A 17,640-nucleotide genomic window follows, 5' to 3' on the forward strand; every position below is an offset into this window, starting at 1 on the left:
ATCAAATTGAAATAAATTAATCCATTATGAGTTAATTTTTGTGAAGGGTACACAATCTATGTTTAGATACATCTATTTTGCATGTGGATATCCAGTTATTTCAGTACTGATTGTTGACAAGATCATCCAGTCTTCATTGGTATTAGCTTTGCTCTTTTGTCAAAGACCACTTCACTGTGTTTATTATGTCTGGGTTCTCTATTATGTTCTATTGATTTATTTGTATATTTTTTCACCAATATCATGCTATCTTGATGACCACAAGTTTATAGTAAGTTGTCTTTTCTTTAAAAAAAAAAAAATTGGCTACAGGGTATGTGCATTTGCCAGAGAAGAAAGAGAGAGGGAAATTGGCTACAGAGTATATGCATTTGCCAGAGAAGAAAGAGAGAGGGAAAGTGAGAAAGCACCCACCATGGGAGATGACCATGCCAAAATCCCCTCTCCCCCACTTCTCCCTTAGGGATTTTAGGGACCCAAATAAATGTGCCCAGCATGTTTCTCGAGCCACCAGGTCCTGGACTTGAATAGCATAGTCAGTCATGTGGCATCTACCTGCCTTAACCACTACATCACTGGTGAGCTCTACTAAGTTTTAAAGTCATGTATTATTGGTCTTCTTCAGTTTTTGTGTTGGTTATTCAGGGGCTTTTGTCCTTTCATATAAACTTCAGTCTTTTTTCCCCATATTTGCAAAATAACTTGTTGGGATTTTAGTTGGAATGTTGATGAAGCTACAGATAAATTTGGGAAGAAATGATAACTTGACAATGTTGAATCTTCCTAACTATACAAAATATTTATTTAGTTAGTTCTTCTTTGATTCTTTCTTCAGAGTTCTTTAGTTTTCTTTATAAAGATCTTATACATATTTTTTGTTAAATTTGTACCTAGTATTTCCTTCTTTTGGGTGGCAATGTAAATGATATTGTGTTTTTAATTTCAATTTTCACTTTGCTCATTGACAGTATATAGGGAAGCAATTAACTTTTGCATATTAATTTTGTATCTTGCAATCTTGTATAATTGCTTATTAATTCCAGCAAGGTTGGTGGGGTTTTTTTGTTTGTTTTGTTTTGTTTTGTTTTCACAACTGTTTAGATCGTCTTTTCTCTTCTTTTTTAAGAGGTTTTTGCCTTAAGCCATGTGCACTCTCGAGAGAGAGAGAGAGATACAGAGACAGAGATAGTGAGAGGGAATGTGAGAAATCACCACCACCTCCCACCACCACCACCACCCCCCACCCCCAGCAGAGGAGATAGCCACGCCGCAATCCCCTTTCCTCCATTTTCCTCTTGGGATCTTGGACACACACACACACGCACCTGACATGATTTTCAAGCCACCAGGTCCAGGACTTGAATCACAATTGGCCTTGTGGGACTCCAGTCATGTAACCCCTACACCAGCTACTGGCTCCTTGAATTTTCTACATAGACAATGTCATCTACAAACAAAGACAGTTTTATTTCTTCTTTCTCAATCTGTATACTTTGATTTCTATTTCTTGTCTCATTGCATTAGCTAGCACTTCTGGAATGATGCTGATAAGCAGTGATAAGAGGAGACCTCCTTGCCTTATTCCTGATTTTAATGGAAAAGCTTCAAGTTTCCCACTATTAAGTATATTTCTGCAGGTCTTAAAATAGATATTCTTCAGGACCAGCAGTTAGCGTAATGGCTATGTTGCTGGACTCCCACGTAGTCAACCATGGTTTGAGTCCCAGACCTGGTGGCTCAAACTCACAGCAGGCACATATACATGCGTGCCCAAGATCCTGAGAGGAGAATGGAGGAGAAGGGAGGAGAAGGGATTGTGGCGTGGCCATCCCCCCTGGGAGGTGATTTCTCGTTTTCTGTCTCTCTGTCTCTCTCTCTCTGTCTTTCTGGCAAGCTCACGCACCCTATAGCAAAAATCTCTATAAAAAAAAAAAAGATATTCTTCATCAAGTTGAGGAAGTTTCTCCCTATTCCTACTTTATTGAGAGTTTTTATCATAAATGGACATTGGATTCTGTTAAATGCTTTTTGGCATCTACTGACATGATTGTATGTGATGTGATAGATTACATTCACAGATTTTAACATGTTGAAATTGGCTTGTATACTTAGGATAAATTCCGTTTGGTCAGAGTGTATAGTTATTTTTACGCATTGTTGGATTTTATTTGCTAATATTTTCTTCATTTTTTTGCACTTAGGTCTGTGATTTCTTTTTTTTGCCATGTCTATCCAGTTTGGTATTAGGCTATAGTGAGTCTCATATAATGAGTTAGGAAATATCCTTTCGGATTCTATCTTCGCCTTTTTCTTTTTCCCAAAGAATTTTTTTATTTAACTTTATTTATTAATTTACTTATTTACTTACTTACTTACTTTGACCAGAGAGGGACAGAGTGAGTGAGTGAGTGAGAGAGAGAGAGAGAGAGAGAGAAAGCTGCCAGGGCCGGGACTCAAACTGCAGTCAGCCATAGGGGAGTCCAGCACCCTTAACCACCATACCACCTGCTGGCCCCTCAGCTTCTGTCTTCTGAAAGATGTAAAGAACTGTAGGTTGAATTTACTAGTGAACTCATCTGGACCTGATATTTCTGTTTTGGGAAGTTATTACTGATTTACTCCCTTAACAGCTATAAGTTTAGATTCTTTTCTTCTTGTCTGAGTATTGACAGATTGTCTTTCAAAGAATAGTTTCATTTCATCTAGGTTATCAAATTTGTGGGCATATGGTTCTACACAATATTATCCGATTCTCTTTTTAACATCCAGGGCATCTATAGCATGTCTCACTTTCATTTCTGATATTAGTAATTTGTGCCCTCTCTTATTTGTTCTTAGCCTGGCCAGAGGCTTATTGATTTTATTGATATTTTCAAAGAACAAGCTTTTGATTTCAACACTGTCTCTCTCCTAGAAATTTATTTTCTCTTGTCTTTTCTGTTTTCCATTTCATTGATTTCTATTCTGATTTTCATTTCTTTTCTTCATTTTGCTTGGATTTACTTTGATCTTATTTTTCTCTAATTTCTTTAGAAGAAAGTTTTGATGATTTATTTCAGATTTTTTTTTTTTTAATTACCAGAGGGTGCATCCAATTTCCAGAGAGAAACAGAGAGATAGAGAGGGTAAAAGCACTCTCCAGTGGGAAGTGATCATGCTGAATCCCTTCTCTACCGTCTCTCTGTCTCATCAAGATTCTGGGCACATACACATGCCCCCATGTTTTTCAAGCCACCAGGGCCAGCACTTGAACTGTGGTCAGTCATGTAGGATCTATGTCCCTTTAACGATTATACTATGAGGTCAGCATTAGATATTTCTTGTTTTCTAATTTATCTGTTTAGTACTATGAATTTCCCTCTAAGCCCTGCTTTTGCAGCAACCCACACATTTTGATAAATTGTATTTCCATTTTCATGTATTTAAAAATGCCATATTTCTTTTGAGATTTCTTCTTTGACTTGTGTTATTTAGAAATATGTGGCTCAATGATCAAGTATTTTAGAATTCTGTAGCTATCTCCCTATTATTCATTTCTAGTCCAATCCCAATGTTGTCAGAGAGTAGACATTGCATAATTTCACCAGTATGTAGTCTGTCTTCATTGTTTCATGTAAGCTAGAGGACGTCTATTCTGCCTTCAATAGAAATAGTCTGTAGCTGTTCATTATATCCTGTTACTCAGTGTCATTGCTGAGTTCAACTATATCCTACTGATTTTCTGCCTGTTGAATCATCTATTTTTGATAAAAGGGTCTTGAAGTTTCCAACTATAATATTGGATTAATCTATTTCTTCTTGTAGTTTGGTTTGTTTGTTTGTATTTTAATTGCTAGAGGGCACATGTATTTGACAGAGAGACACAGTAAGAGAAGGAGGGAGAGAGAAAGGAAGCCTCTACAGTGAAGTGTGGTCATGCTGTAATCCCTTTTTCCCACTGCTTCATTCAATCAAGATTTGGGGCATGTACACATATATATCCAGCATGTTTTTCAAGGTGCTGGAACCACGATTCAGACCAGGTCAACCATGTGGGATTTGGCTATGTCTCCTTGGAGAAATGGTCACTATTATATAGTGCTCCTTTGTATTCCTGATACTTTCCTTGCTCTAGAGTCAGCTCTGCCTGAAATTAATATAGCCAATCCCACTTTCTTTCCTAAAAATTTTCTTTAAAGTTTATTTATTTCTTCCCTGAGAGAGAGCTATGCAGAAGGAGAGAAGGAGTGAAACAGGCACCTCCAACAGGGTCTTCATGCCATAACCCCACAGCGGTCTCAGCTGGCCCAGATCTTAGGCACAGCACACCCAGCATGCTCAGGGAGGTCCCGGGACATGAACCTGGTATCTTTCCCCTGTGAATCAAGGTGTATTATTGCTATGCCACTACCTGGCCCTTATTCCTACTTTCTTTTTATTATTGTTAGCATGGCAAATGTTTCTCTATCCATTTACTTTTTATTTATTTGTTTCTTTACATTTAGAGTAGGTTTCTTGTAGAGAATATATATTCTAGCCATTGTCTCTCTCTATCTCTGGTGAGCACACATACCCTATGACAAAAACCTTAAAATTTTTTATATGAATAAATAAATAAATAAATAAATCTTCTTTGGTTGTTGTAGAGTTTGCAATAGACATTTAAAACTAATCCAAGTTCACTTTCAAATAACACTACACTGCTTCATGGATAGTGCATGATTAGTACAATCCTAATTCCTCCCACCTGTCTCTTTTAGAAGTGCCGATATTTATTTCACTTACCCATAAACCTATGTATGTACATAATCAAATACGTTTTTTGACATTACTTTGAGCAAACTATAATTTGTTAGATCCATTAAAAACAAGAAAAATAGACGCTTTTTATTAACCTTTACTTATTCCTTCTCTGATACTTTTCTTTTTGTAGATTCTAGTTTCAAATATGTATGTTTTCCTTCTCTCTAAATAACTTTTTTAAAAGTATTTCCTGCAAATCAGGTCTAGTAGCAACAAATTCTCTCAATTTTTGCTTCTCTAAAATATTTTTTTGAGGAACTAGCAAGTGGTTAAGGTTCTGGATTCCCACATGGCCAACTGCAGTTCAAGTCCTGGACCTGGCAACTTGCTTTCTCGCTTTCCCTCTCTTTCACTCTCTGGTCAAATTAGAATAATAAAAATAATTATAATAATAAATAAAATAGAATAAATAATTCTTAAAAATAGGAAAACTATGTGGGTCCAGCATTTGGCATGGTAGTTAAAGTCAACCATGGTTCAGGGCCGGTAGGTGGCATGGTGGTTAAGGGTGCTTGTCTCCCACATGGATGACCGTGATTCGAGTCCTGGACCTGGTGGCTTGCTTTCTCACTTTCTTTCTCTCTCTCTCACTCTCTGTCCCTCTCTTGTAGAATCAAAAATAAGTAAAATTAAATAAAATAATTCTTTTTTTTTTTTGGAGAGTTTTTTTCGCTATAGGGCACCTGTGCTCGCCAGACAGACAGAGACAGACAGAGAGAAAGTGAGACATCACCCCCCAGGGGGGATGGTCACACCGCAATCCCTTCTCCTCCATTCTCCTCTCGGGATCTTGGGCACACACGCACATGTGCCCGGCGTGAGTTTTAAGCCACCAGGTCCGGGATGTGAACCACGGTCGACTATGTGGGAGTCCAGTGTCTTTCAAAGAATAGTTTCATTTCATCTAGGTTATCAAATTTGTGGGCATATGGTTCTACACAATATTATCCGATTCTCTTTTTAACATCCAGGGCATCTATAGCATGTCTCACTTTCATTTCTGATATTAGTAATTTGTGCCCTCTCTTATTTGTTCTTAGCCTGGCCAGAGGCTTATTGATTTTATTGATATTTTCAAAGAACAAGCTTTTGATTTCAACACTGTCTCTCTCCTAGAAATTTATTTTCTCTTGTCTTTTCTGTTTTCCATTTCATTGATTTCTATTCTGATTTTCATTTCTTTTCTTCATTTTGCTTGGATTTACTTTGATCTTATTTTTCTCTAATTTCTTTAGAAGAAAGTTTTGATGATTTATTTCAGATTTTTTTTTTTTTAATTACCAGAGGGTGCATCCAATTTCCAGAGAGAAACAGAGAGATAGAGAGGGTAAAAGCACTCTCCAGTGGGAAGTGATCATGCTGAATCCCTTCTCTACCGTCTCTCTGTCTCATCAAGATTCTGGGCACATACACATGCCCCCATGTTTTTCAAGCCACCAGGGCCAGCACTTGAACTGTGGTCAGTCATGTAGGATCTATGTCCCTTTAACGATTATACTATGAGGTCAGCATTAGATATTTCTTGTTTTCTAATTTATCTGTTTAGTACTATGAATTTCCCTCTAAGCCCTGCTTTTGCAGCAACCCACACATTTTGATAAATTGTATTTCCATTTTCATGTATTTAAAAATGCCATATTTCTTTTGAGATTTCTTCTTTGACTTGTGTTATTTAGAAATATGTGGCTCAATGATCAAGTATTTTAGAATTCTGTAGCTATCTCCCTATTATTCATTTCTAGTCCAATCCCAATGTTGTCAGAGAGTAGACATTGCATAATTTCACCAGTATGTAGTCTGTCTTCATTGTTTCATGTAAGCTAGAGGACGTCTATTCTGCCTTCAATAGAAATAGTCTGTAGCTGTTCATTATATCCTGTTACTCAGTGTCATTGCTGAGTTCAACTATATCCTACTGATTTTCTGCCTGTTGAATCATCTATTTTTGATAAAAGGGTCTTGAAGTTTCCAACTATAATATTGGATTAATCTATTTCTTCTTGTAGTTTGGTTTGTTTGTTTGTATTTTAATTGCTAGAGGGCACATGTATTTGACAGAGAGACACAGTAAGAGAAGGAGGGAGAGAGAAAGGAAGCCTCTACAGTGAAGTGTGGTCATGCTGTAATCCCTTTTTCCCACTGCTTCATTCAATCAAGATTTGGGGCATGTACACATATATATCCAGCATGTTTTTCAAGGTGCTGGAACCACGATTCAGACCAGGTCAACCATGTGGGATTTTGCTATGTCTCCTTGGAGAAATGGTCACTATTATATAGTGCTCCTTTGTATTCCTGATACTTTCCTTGCTCTAGAGTCAGCTCTGCCTGAAATTAATATAGCCAATCCCACTTTCTTTCCTAAAAATTTTCTTTAAAGTTTATTTATTTCTTCCCTGAGAGAGAGCTATGCAGAAGGAGAGAAGGAGTGAAACAGGCACCTCCAACAGGGTCTTCATGCCATAACCCCACAGCGGTCTCAGCTGGCCCAGATCTTAGGCACAGCACACCCAGCATGCTCAGGGAGGTCCCGGGACATGAACCTGGTATCTTTCCCCTGTGAATCAAGGTGTATTATTGCTATGCCACTACCTGGCCCTTATTCCTACTTTCTTTTTATTATTGTTAGCATGGCAAATGTTTCTCTATCCATTTACTTTTTATTTATTTGTTTCTTTACATTTAGAGTAGGTTTCTTGTAGAGAATATATATTCTAGCCATTGTCTCTCTCTATCTCTGGTGAGCACACATACCCTATGACAAAAACCTTAAAATTTTTTATATGAATAAATAAATAAATAAATAAATCTTCTTTGGTTGTTGTAGAGTTTGCAATAGACATTTAAAACTAATCCAAGTTCACTTTCAAATAACACTACACTGCTTCATGGATAGTGCATGATTAGTACAATCCTAATTCCTCCCACCTGTCTCTTTTAGAAGTGCCGATATTTATTTCACTTACCCATAAACCTATGTATGTACATAATCAAATACGTTTTTTGACATTACTTTGAGCAAACTATAATTTGTTAGATCCATTAAAAACAAGAAAAATAGACGCTTTTTATTAACCTTTACTTATTCCTTCTCTGATACTTTTCTTTTTGTAGATTCTAGTTTCAAATATGTATGTTTTCCTTCTCTCTAAATAACTTTTTTAAAAGTATTTCCTGCAAATCAGGTCTAGTAGCAACAAATTCTCTCAATTTTTGCTTCTCTAAAATATTTTTTTGAGGAACTAGCAAGTGGTTAAGGTTCTGGATTCCCACATGGCCAACTGCAGTTCAAGTCCTGGACCTGGCAACTTGCTTTCTCGCTTTCCCTCTCTTTCACTCTCTGGTCAAATTAGAATAATAAAAATAATTATAATAATAAATAAAATAGAATAAATAATTCTTAAAAATAGGAAAACTATGTGGGTCCAGCATTTGGCATGGTAGTTAAAGTCAACCATGGTTCAGGGCCGGTAGGTGGCATGGTGGTTAAGGGTGCTTGTCTCCCACATGGATGACCGTGATTCGAGTCCTGGACCTGGTGGCTTGCTTTCTCACTTTCTTTCTCTCTCTCTCACTCTCTGTCCCTCTCTTGTAGAATCAAAAATAAGTAAAATTAAATAAAATAATTCTTTTTTTTTTTTGGAGAGTTTTTTTCGCTATAGGGCACCTGTGCTCGCCAGACAGACAGAGACAGACAGAGAGAAAGTGAGACATCACCCCCCAGGGGGGATGGTCACACCGCAATCCCTTCTCCTCCATTCTCCTCTCGGGATCTTGGGCACACACGCACATGTGCCCGGCGTGAGTTTTAAGCCACCAGGTCCGGGATGTGAACCACGGTCGACTATGTGGGAGTCCAGTGACATAGCCATTATGCTAACTGCTGATTCCCAATAAAATAATTCTTTTAAAAAAAGATAAACAGTCAACCATGATTTGAATCCTGGATCCAGTAGCTTGAAAATTATGCTGGGTACATGTGTGCGTGTGCGTGTATGCCCCAAATCCTGAAACGAGAATGAAGTAGAAAGGATTGCTATGTGGCCATTCCCCCAGGGGTGGGTAATTTCTGCTTTCCTGCTCTCTGTCTCTGTCTCTCTCCAGCTAATGCATGTACCCTATGGCAAAAAAAAAAAAAAATCTTAAGAAGACAAAACAAAACAAACATACAAGACAACTTTATTTGTCCTTCACTTTTGAGGAATAATTTTATGGAGTACTTAATTCTATGTTGGTATTTTTTTAACGGCCAACACTTTAAATACTTCATTCCACTCTGTGCTTGTGTGGTTGCTGAGAAGTTAATTCTTATCTTTGTGCCTCTGTAAATGAGGTATTTTTTCTTTCTTTCTTTCTTTTCTCTCTGACTTCTTTCAGGATGTTTCTTTTATCCTTGATTTTCTGTGGTTGAAAAATGACATGTAGGGTTTTTGTTGTTGGTTTTTAAATTTTTTTTTTTGCATTTATTGTGCTTGGTATTCGCTAAGTTTTTTAATTTGTGGTTTGGTGTCTCGTATTAATTGGGAAAATTGTCAGTCACTAATGTACAAATATTTCTTCTTACTCACTTTCTTCTCCTTTTGGTATTTTCATTACACAAATGTTAACCTTTCGTAGTTGTCCCACAGTTTTGGGATATACGACTTTTTTGTTTTGTTTTCTCTTTTTTTAAGTTTCCTTTTCAGTTTTGAGGGTCTGTATTGATTTATCCTCAAGATCAGCGATTCTTTGCTCAGCAGTATCCGGCCTTCTAATAAGCCCATTAAAGGCATTCTTTATTTCTGTTACAGTATTTTTTATCTCTAGAATTTTTCTCTGCTTATATTGCCTATCTGTTTTTGCATGTTGTCTATTTTATTATTACAACCCTTAACATATTAATAATAGTTTTCAAATTCTTGGTCTTATCATTCTGTCATCTTGTCCATATTTGAGTCTTGTTTCAATATTTCCTTTATCTCTTCAAACTGTGTGGGGTTATCTTTTTTTTTTTTTTTTAATTTTCCTAGAGAAAGAGAGAGAATGGGAAAGTGAGAAAGTAAGCCATAGAATCTGGAACTGGAACTGTCATCAGCCATGTGGGAGTCCAGCACCTTAATCACCACACCATCTGCTGGCCCCATGGGTTGGTTGGTTTGTTTTCCTTTTAGTGTGTTTTGTAAATTTTTTCTTGATGGCTGAACATAGTGTACAGGTAAAAGTGACTTCCGAAGATAGACCTTTAGTAGTGTGGTGGTAAGATGTGGGGTGGGAAGTGTTCTGTAGTTTTATGACTTGGTCTCAGGGTTTTAGTGAGCATGTGCATCTGGGTTGTGAACTTTATATGTGCTTCTCAGTCCCTGTCCGCCTTGGGTCGGACAGGATGGCTATAGAGTGGGCTATATTTGAGTATTCCCCTGTCTCTACATAGAGAAAGAAAAATAAACTTAAAAAAACAAAAACAAAAAACTGGTTAGGGTTGGGTATTTCCTTTCCCTGGGTCAGTTAGGCTCTGATAAAATTCCAGCAGATTAGACTCTAGTTAAAGTGTTTTCCTGAGGTCAGATTTTGTCAGGAAGGACAGAATGCTCTTGTGTATTTAAAAATTACTCTCCACCGCCAACCCACCACTGCGGAAGCAGAGTTTTCTCTGATACAACTATGAGGACCTGATTGAGCTCAGGGTAGTAAAACTCACAAAAATGTGACTCTCTTTGCCCCATGACGGGGTCACTCTGGAGTTCCGATTTTTCAGACTTGTTCACATTGGTCTCAAGTAGTTCATCAATTACAGTTCAGGTTTCCTACCCTGGCTTTGGTTCATGGGGAGGTTCCACTTGTTGGCTTCTGCTTCATGTTGTAATTCTGTGTGTTTGCCTCTGTGTCTCTCCATTTGGGGGCTAGTGGTTTGCCCTGTGACCTCACTTATTCTACAGATCTAGAAAGAGTTGTCAATTTTGTAGTTTGTTTACATTTTTACTTGTTAGGACAGAGTAGTGACTATGAAGCTTATTATTGGGTCATCAGAAAAGCCAGGACATATTTGTCTATGTCTTCATTGCAAAATGCACTGCGACTTTTCTGACGACCCAATATTTGCCAGACTGGAGCCAAAATTGTATTTTTACATTTAGTTTTCTCTACCTGGAGTGAGTGGAGACAGGACAAAAGGAGCAATCCTGATTTTGAAATGAGTACTTTTGGAACCTCAGGAATCTGAATTTAAGCAGAATTTATTGTGCTGATTGACTTTTTAAAAAATAATTATTGTACTTAACTTTATTTATTTATTTATTTTAATCTGACCAGAGAGAGGGACAGAGTGAGGAGGTGGGGAGAGAAAAAGAGAGAGAAAGTGAGGAAGCAAGCCGCCAGGACCAGGACTCGAACCATAGTTGGCCGTGTGCAAGTCCAACATCCTCAACCCCCAAGCCACCTGCTGACCCTGCTGATTGACTTTTTATATGTACCCTAAATCATTCTTCAAAAATTGGTTTGTTTATTCGACCTCCAGGAATGAATCTGAACAGGGTCAATTCTGAATGAAATTCCTGATGTAACAACCCTGAATGCCTATGTCTCTAATAAAAGTTGGGTAGACAGGCCCCACGTGGTAGCACAAGTGGTAGGGCACTGTCGTGCAAGTCTGGGACGCATGGGAGGCCAGGGTTCAGTTTTTGGACAACCTGAACGTAATGTTTGCAGTGGCACACATTTGTAATCCTAGCTAACCAGGAAGCTGAGACAGGAAGATCACAACCAGTAGGCCTCTGGCAAAAACACCTATCTCCAAACTTTGAAAAAACAAGGGGGCCGGGGAGGAGCTGAAGCAATTGTGATGTGGCCATTCCCCCAGGGGGGTGATTTCTCACTTTCCTTCTCACTGTCTCTGTCTCATTCTGGCAAGCGCACACACCCATACCAAAACATCTTAAAGAAAGAGAGAACTCTACTTTAAACAAAATGATAAGAAAAAAAGCAGAGATGTTTAAAGATGTACCACCAATGGGGGGGGGGATTCAAAAAGTTCGTGGAAAACTGGAATTAAACTGTGAGTTCATTTTGGTGCAAAAGTATTTTTGCAATCTAGGCCAGCTCCATGGCACAGCAGTTATGTGCTCTCAAGGGAAGCCAAGTCCCACACGGTGACTGCGGTTTGACTTCCTGACCCAGTCAGCCTGAAACACGCCCAGCACATGTGCAAGTTGCCCAGTATCCAACACGGCTGAAGGTCTGGAGGAAGGGGCGTATGGCTTGACCAGACCCCACGGAAGTTGTTTACCTCTCTCTTTCTCTCACTCTCATATGCGTGTGCTCTATCAAATAAAGTAAAAAGGTGAAACCTATACATATAATAACATGCATTGTCCATGAACTATTTGAAGACCCCTTGTGTAAACAAAATCAAGTCTTGCAAAGATAATATCAGCCCACACAGGATAACTATTAATATTATATAATGAATAAAGGCAAATGTATAAAATAAAGATAATAATTATAAATCATGTTTACTAATCAATATAATAGCTGAATGTATAAAGCAAAATCTATTAAGAGGATGCAGTAGATTACAATTATTGAGTTGTTGAAAAAGTTATGATGTATTTTTCTTTTTTTTTTTGCACAAAAATGCATCAGGACTATTCCAACCCAATTATAATAGATTTTTTTTTTGAGAGGTTTTTCTATAGGGTGCATGCACTCACCAGAAAGACAGAGAGAGACAGAAAGCGAGAAATCACCCTCCAAGGGGAATGGCCATGTCACAATCCCTTCTCCTCCATTCTCCTCTCAGGATCTTGGGCACGCACGCACATGTGCCTGGCGTGAGCTTAAGTCACTGGGTCCGGGATGACAACTGAGGTCAACAACATGGGAGTCCAGCGACACAGCCATTACGCCATCTGCTGGTCCCTATAATAGGAGATTTTAATATACCTTTTTCAGTGTCTGACAAATCAAACAGACAAAACAAATAAATGAGACAAAAAAATAAAATAAAACAACCAACAAATTTGACTTGAAAGATATAAAGAATGTCATATCTTTTCTGGTTGGTTTGTTTCTGCTATAAGGTGTGTGCACTCACCAGAGACAGAGAGAGAGAGAGAGAGAGAGAGAGAGAGAGAAAAGAAGAAAAAGAGAAATCACCTCCCAGGGGAGATGGCCATACCACAATCTTTTCTTCATTCTCCTCTCAGGATTTTTCAGCATACATGCACACGTGCCCAGCATGTTTATTTTTCTTTTTTTAAAAAAAGATGATTTTGCCCTGGAGCATATAACTCATCAGAGAGACAGAAAGACAGAGAGAGAGGGAAAGTGAGAAATCACTCCCCAGGGGGTAAGGCCATGTGGTGATTAAGGCACTGGATTCCTACATGGCCAGTCACAGTTCGAGTTCCAGACCTGACAGCTTGCTTTCTTATTTCCTCTCTCCCTGGTGAACATAAGTGCTCTATAGCAAATTTTAAAAATAACAGTAATAAATAAAAATAATTATAAAAATATTTTTCCCATAGGGCACTTGTGCTCACCAGAGAAAGATGGAGAGAAAATGAGAAAGCACTTCTCAGTTGGGATGACCATACTGCAATCCCTTCTCCCCCACTCTTCTCTCTGGATTTGATCACACATGTATACACACCCAGCATGTTTTTCAAACCACACTGTTAGCCATTTGGGATTCAGAAGCCTTAACCACCATGCCGCCTGACTAGCCCAGTATATATATCGTATATCTTTTTGTTTGTTTGTTTTTCAGAGGTTTTTTGCTATAGGGCATGTGCGCTTGCCAGAGAGACAGAGAGACAGAGGCAGGGAGAGCAGCCCCCAGGGGGATGGCCATGCTGCAGTCCCTTCTCCTCCGTTATCCTCTCGGGATCTTGGGCATGCACGCACATGCACCCGGCATGAGTTTAAGCCACCAGGTCCGGGATTCGAACCGCGGTTGACTACATGGGAGTCCAGCGACATAGTCATTATGCCAACTGCTGGTCCCTATATCATATATCTTAAAAATGGTTGTATAAGCATGTGGAAAGACAAGGAAAGCAACCTGCATTGCAGTTAAATTGATTAGGAGGGAAGAGTGGATATGGATAAGAAGAGAAAATTAAGAATTTTAATGGCCTTGTTCCATTTTGACTATTTCCTACCTCTGCACACATTCTTACAACCCAGGTTAGCTGATTACTGAGATGCCAGCAATTTGGATAAACTGATTGGGAAAGAATGTACCGTAAGGCAGTAAGAAGTAGTGGTCTGTTGATTCTCCAAGCCCTAACAGAGAAGGCTGGAATCTGAGAAAACCAGCAGTTGGAAGCAGAATAAATGACACCCTCAGAGCAAAAGAAAGAAAAAACGTGAAAACAGAGATCCAAGAAGAGTTAAAGATTAAATCTACAGGTAAAGATTTTATTTACCAAAGGTGGGTAAGGAAGTTGTAAGTAGAAGATTCCAAAACTAAGAGACAAGCACTAGAGGATCTTGCACACCAAGTAATGTGTAAAGATTTGGATCAGCTTTTTACAGTAAGAATCGCATAATAGGAAGGTGGGTCTGGAGCTTAGCAACACCTCAGGAATAAGGTGCTGACAAGGCAGTATAGATGGGGTGGACCCTCGTGGACTCTTCTTCCTATGTGGCATTTCCACGTCCTCACTGTTAAAAGCTTAGGGCAGCTCCCGATACCTGTAAAAAGAGAAGAAAGTGGGGCTGGCAGGTAGCATGGTGATTAAGGGTGTTGGACTCCCACATGGCCAATTGTGGTTCAAGTCCCAGATCTGGCAGCTTGCTTTCTCACTTTCTTTCTCTCTCTCTCTCTTGTTCGCTCACTCTGTCCCTCTCTGGTCAAATAAATAGATAAATAAATTAAATTAAATAAAATAATTATTTAAAAAAGAGAGAGAGAAAGAAGACAGAAAAAAATTCCAAAAAAAAAAAAAAAAAAAAAAGGATGAATTAAAGACTTGAAATATAGGAATTCTAGTGCTAGAGAAAAATGCTACTAAATACCTGTTGTAAAATAATCATGTGGGGAGGCCAGCAGAGCCAGCAGGTGGCATAGCGGTTATGTTGCTGGACTCCCACATGGCCAAACGTGGTTGGCGTCTCAGACCCAGTGGGTTGAAAAATCACACCAGGCATGTGTGTGTGCATGCTCAAGATCCTGAGAGGAGAATGGAGAAGAAGGAACTGTGGGCACCCGGCATGAGTTTAAGCCACCAGGTCCGGGATTCGAACCGCGGTTGACTACATGGGAGTCCAGCGACATAGTCATTATGCCAACTGCTGGTCCCTATATCATATATCTTAAAAATGGTTGTATAAGCATGTGGAAAGACAAGGAAAGCAACCTGCATTGCAGTTAAATTGATTAGGAGGGAAGAGTGGATATGGATAAGAAGAGAAAATTAAGAATTTTAATGGCCTTGTTCCATTTTGACTATTTCCTACCTCTGCACACATTCTTACAACCCAGGTTAGCTGATTACTGAGATGCCAGCAATTTGGATAAACTGATTGGGAAAGAATGTACCGTAAGGCAGTAAGAAGTAGTGGTCTGTTGATTCTCCAAGCCCTAACAGAGAAGGCTGGAATCTGAGAAAACCAGCAGTTGGAAGCAGAATAAATGACACCCTCAGAGCAAAAGAAAGAAAAAACGTGAAAACAGAGATCCAAGAAGAGTTAAAGATTAAATCTACAGGTAAAGATTTTATTTACCAAAGGTGGGTAAGGAAGTTGTAAGTAGAAGATTCCAAAACTAAGAGACAAGCACTAGAGGATCTTGCACACCAAGTAATGTGTAAAGATTTGGATCAGCTTTTTACAGTAAGAATCGCATAATAGGAAGGTGGGTCTGGAGCTTAGCAACACCTCAGGAATAAGGTGCTGACAAGGCAGTATAGATGGGGTGGACCCTCGTGGACTCTTCTTCCTATGTGGCATTTCCACGTCCTCACTGTTAAAAGCTTAGGGCAGCTCCCGATACCTGTAAAAAGAGAAGAAAGTGGGGCTGGCAGGTAGCATGGTGATTAAGGGTGTTGGACTCCCACATGGCCAATTGTGGTTCAAGTCCCAGATCTGGCAGCTTGCTTTCTCACTTTCTTTCTCTCTCTCTCTCTTGTTCGCTCACTCTGTCCCTCTCTGGTCAAATAAATAGATAAATAAATTAAATTAAATAAAATAATTATTTAAAAAAGAGAGAGAGAAAGAAGACAGAAAAAAATTCCAAAAAAAAAAAAAAAACAAAAGGATGAATTAAAGACTTGAAATATAGGAATTCTAGTGCTAGAGAAAAATGCTACTAAATACCTGTTGTAAAATAATCATGTGGGGAGGCCAGCAGAGCCAGCAGGTGGCATAGCGGTTATGTTGCTGGACTCCCACATGGCCAAACGTGGTTGGCGTCTCAGACCCAGTGGGTTGAAAAATCACACCAGGCATGTGTGTGTGCATGCTCAAGATCCTGAGAGGAGAATGGAGAAGAAGGAACTGTGGCGTGGCCATTCCCCCCCCCCCACTCCCTGGGGGGATTTCTCTTTTCCCTCTCACTGCTTCTGTCTCTCTCCCCAGCTAGTGCAAGCACCCTAAGGCAAAAACTTCTTTTAAAAAAATCATGCAAATATTAATAATACTAAGACTGGTTAAACTTTACTTTTCTAAGTGCCTAAGTGCCACATAAAAATGCACTAAGCTCTTTAAATGTATTAGCTCTTTGAAGCTTTACAACAATCTGTGAGGTAGCTACCATTATCTTCATTTTACAAACAATGAGAGTAAAGCTTACTGAGATTAAGTAGCTTCCTTATTTATTTTTTTAATTGCTAGAGGGTTCATGCATACTTCGGAAAAAGATAGAAAGGCAGAGAGAGGGAGAAAGCAATCCTCCATGGGGGGAGGGGGCCATCAGGCTGTAATCTCTTCTCCTTTATTTATCTATCCTGTTGGGGTTTGGGGCACATGCACCCAGCCCAGCAGGTTTATTCAAGCCTCTGGGGCCATGACTCAAACTGCAGGGTCAACCATGTGGGATCCAGCTTTCTTAACCTCTAGACCATGGGGCCAGCCCCAGGCTAAACAATTTTCTTTTTCTTTTTCTTTTTTTTTTTTTTTTGAGAGGTTTTTGCTTTGGGAGTGATTGCTCTCTGGAAAGACAGAGAGTGACAGGAGACAGAAAGCGAGAAATCACCCCTCAGGAGGGATGGCCATGCTGCAATCCCTTCTCCTTCATTCTCCTCTCGGTATCTTGGGCACGCACGCACACGTGCCGGGTGGGAGTTTAACCCACCAGGTCCAGGAGTCTAATCGCAGTTGACTACATGCGAGTCCAGCCACATAGCCATTACGCCTACTGCTGGTCCCTAAACAACTTTCTTAAAGTCATGTAAGTAAAAATTTGATCCAGGTCTCAAAATCAAGTCTGCCTAATTTCACAGTCGTAACTATGTACAACTAATATTTATAAATGATCGTCCAGTGTTACCTATAACTGTTCATTTTTTTCAGCATGTTCTTTTCAAAAGTCAGGGATACAATACCGTATTTCAAATGTTTTCACCCAAGTAAAAGTTGGGTTTCCAGAGTGACCCATTCTTTAAGGATTCTGGATAGCTAAAACTTTAACTGTATGTGTTTTGTAGCTTCTTACTCCATTTCAGTAACTGGAGCTCTACAAATTGATTGAAGTTGAGTTGCAAATAAAATCTTTATGAAATGCTATAAAATATATTGGTTGTAAATTCTGAGTACTGCATAAATTCTATCTAGTGCATTTCCTTGTGAAGTTCAGTTAAAAAAGGTCTTTTAATGTTTTTGGCAAGATTTTTTTTTTCTAAATAATATTTCAATGTGGACTTTTTCTTGGAAATTCATGTG

This window comes from Tupaia chinensis, unplaced genomic scaffold (genome assembly GCF_000334495.1).
Source record: "Tupaia chinensis unplaced genomic scaffold, TupChi_1.0 Scaffold138601_1, whole genome shotgun sequence".
In the NCBI taxonomy this organism is placed as follows: domain Eukaryota; kingdom Metazoa; phylum Chordata; class Mammalia; order Scandentia; family Tupaiidae; genus Tupaia; species Tupaia belangeri.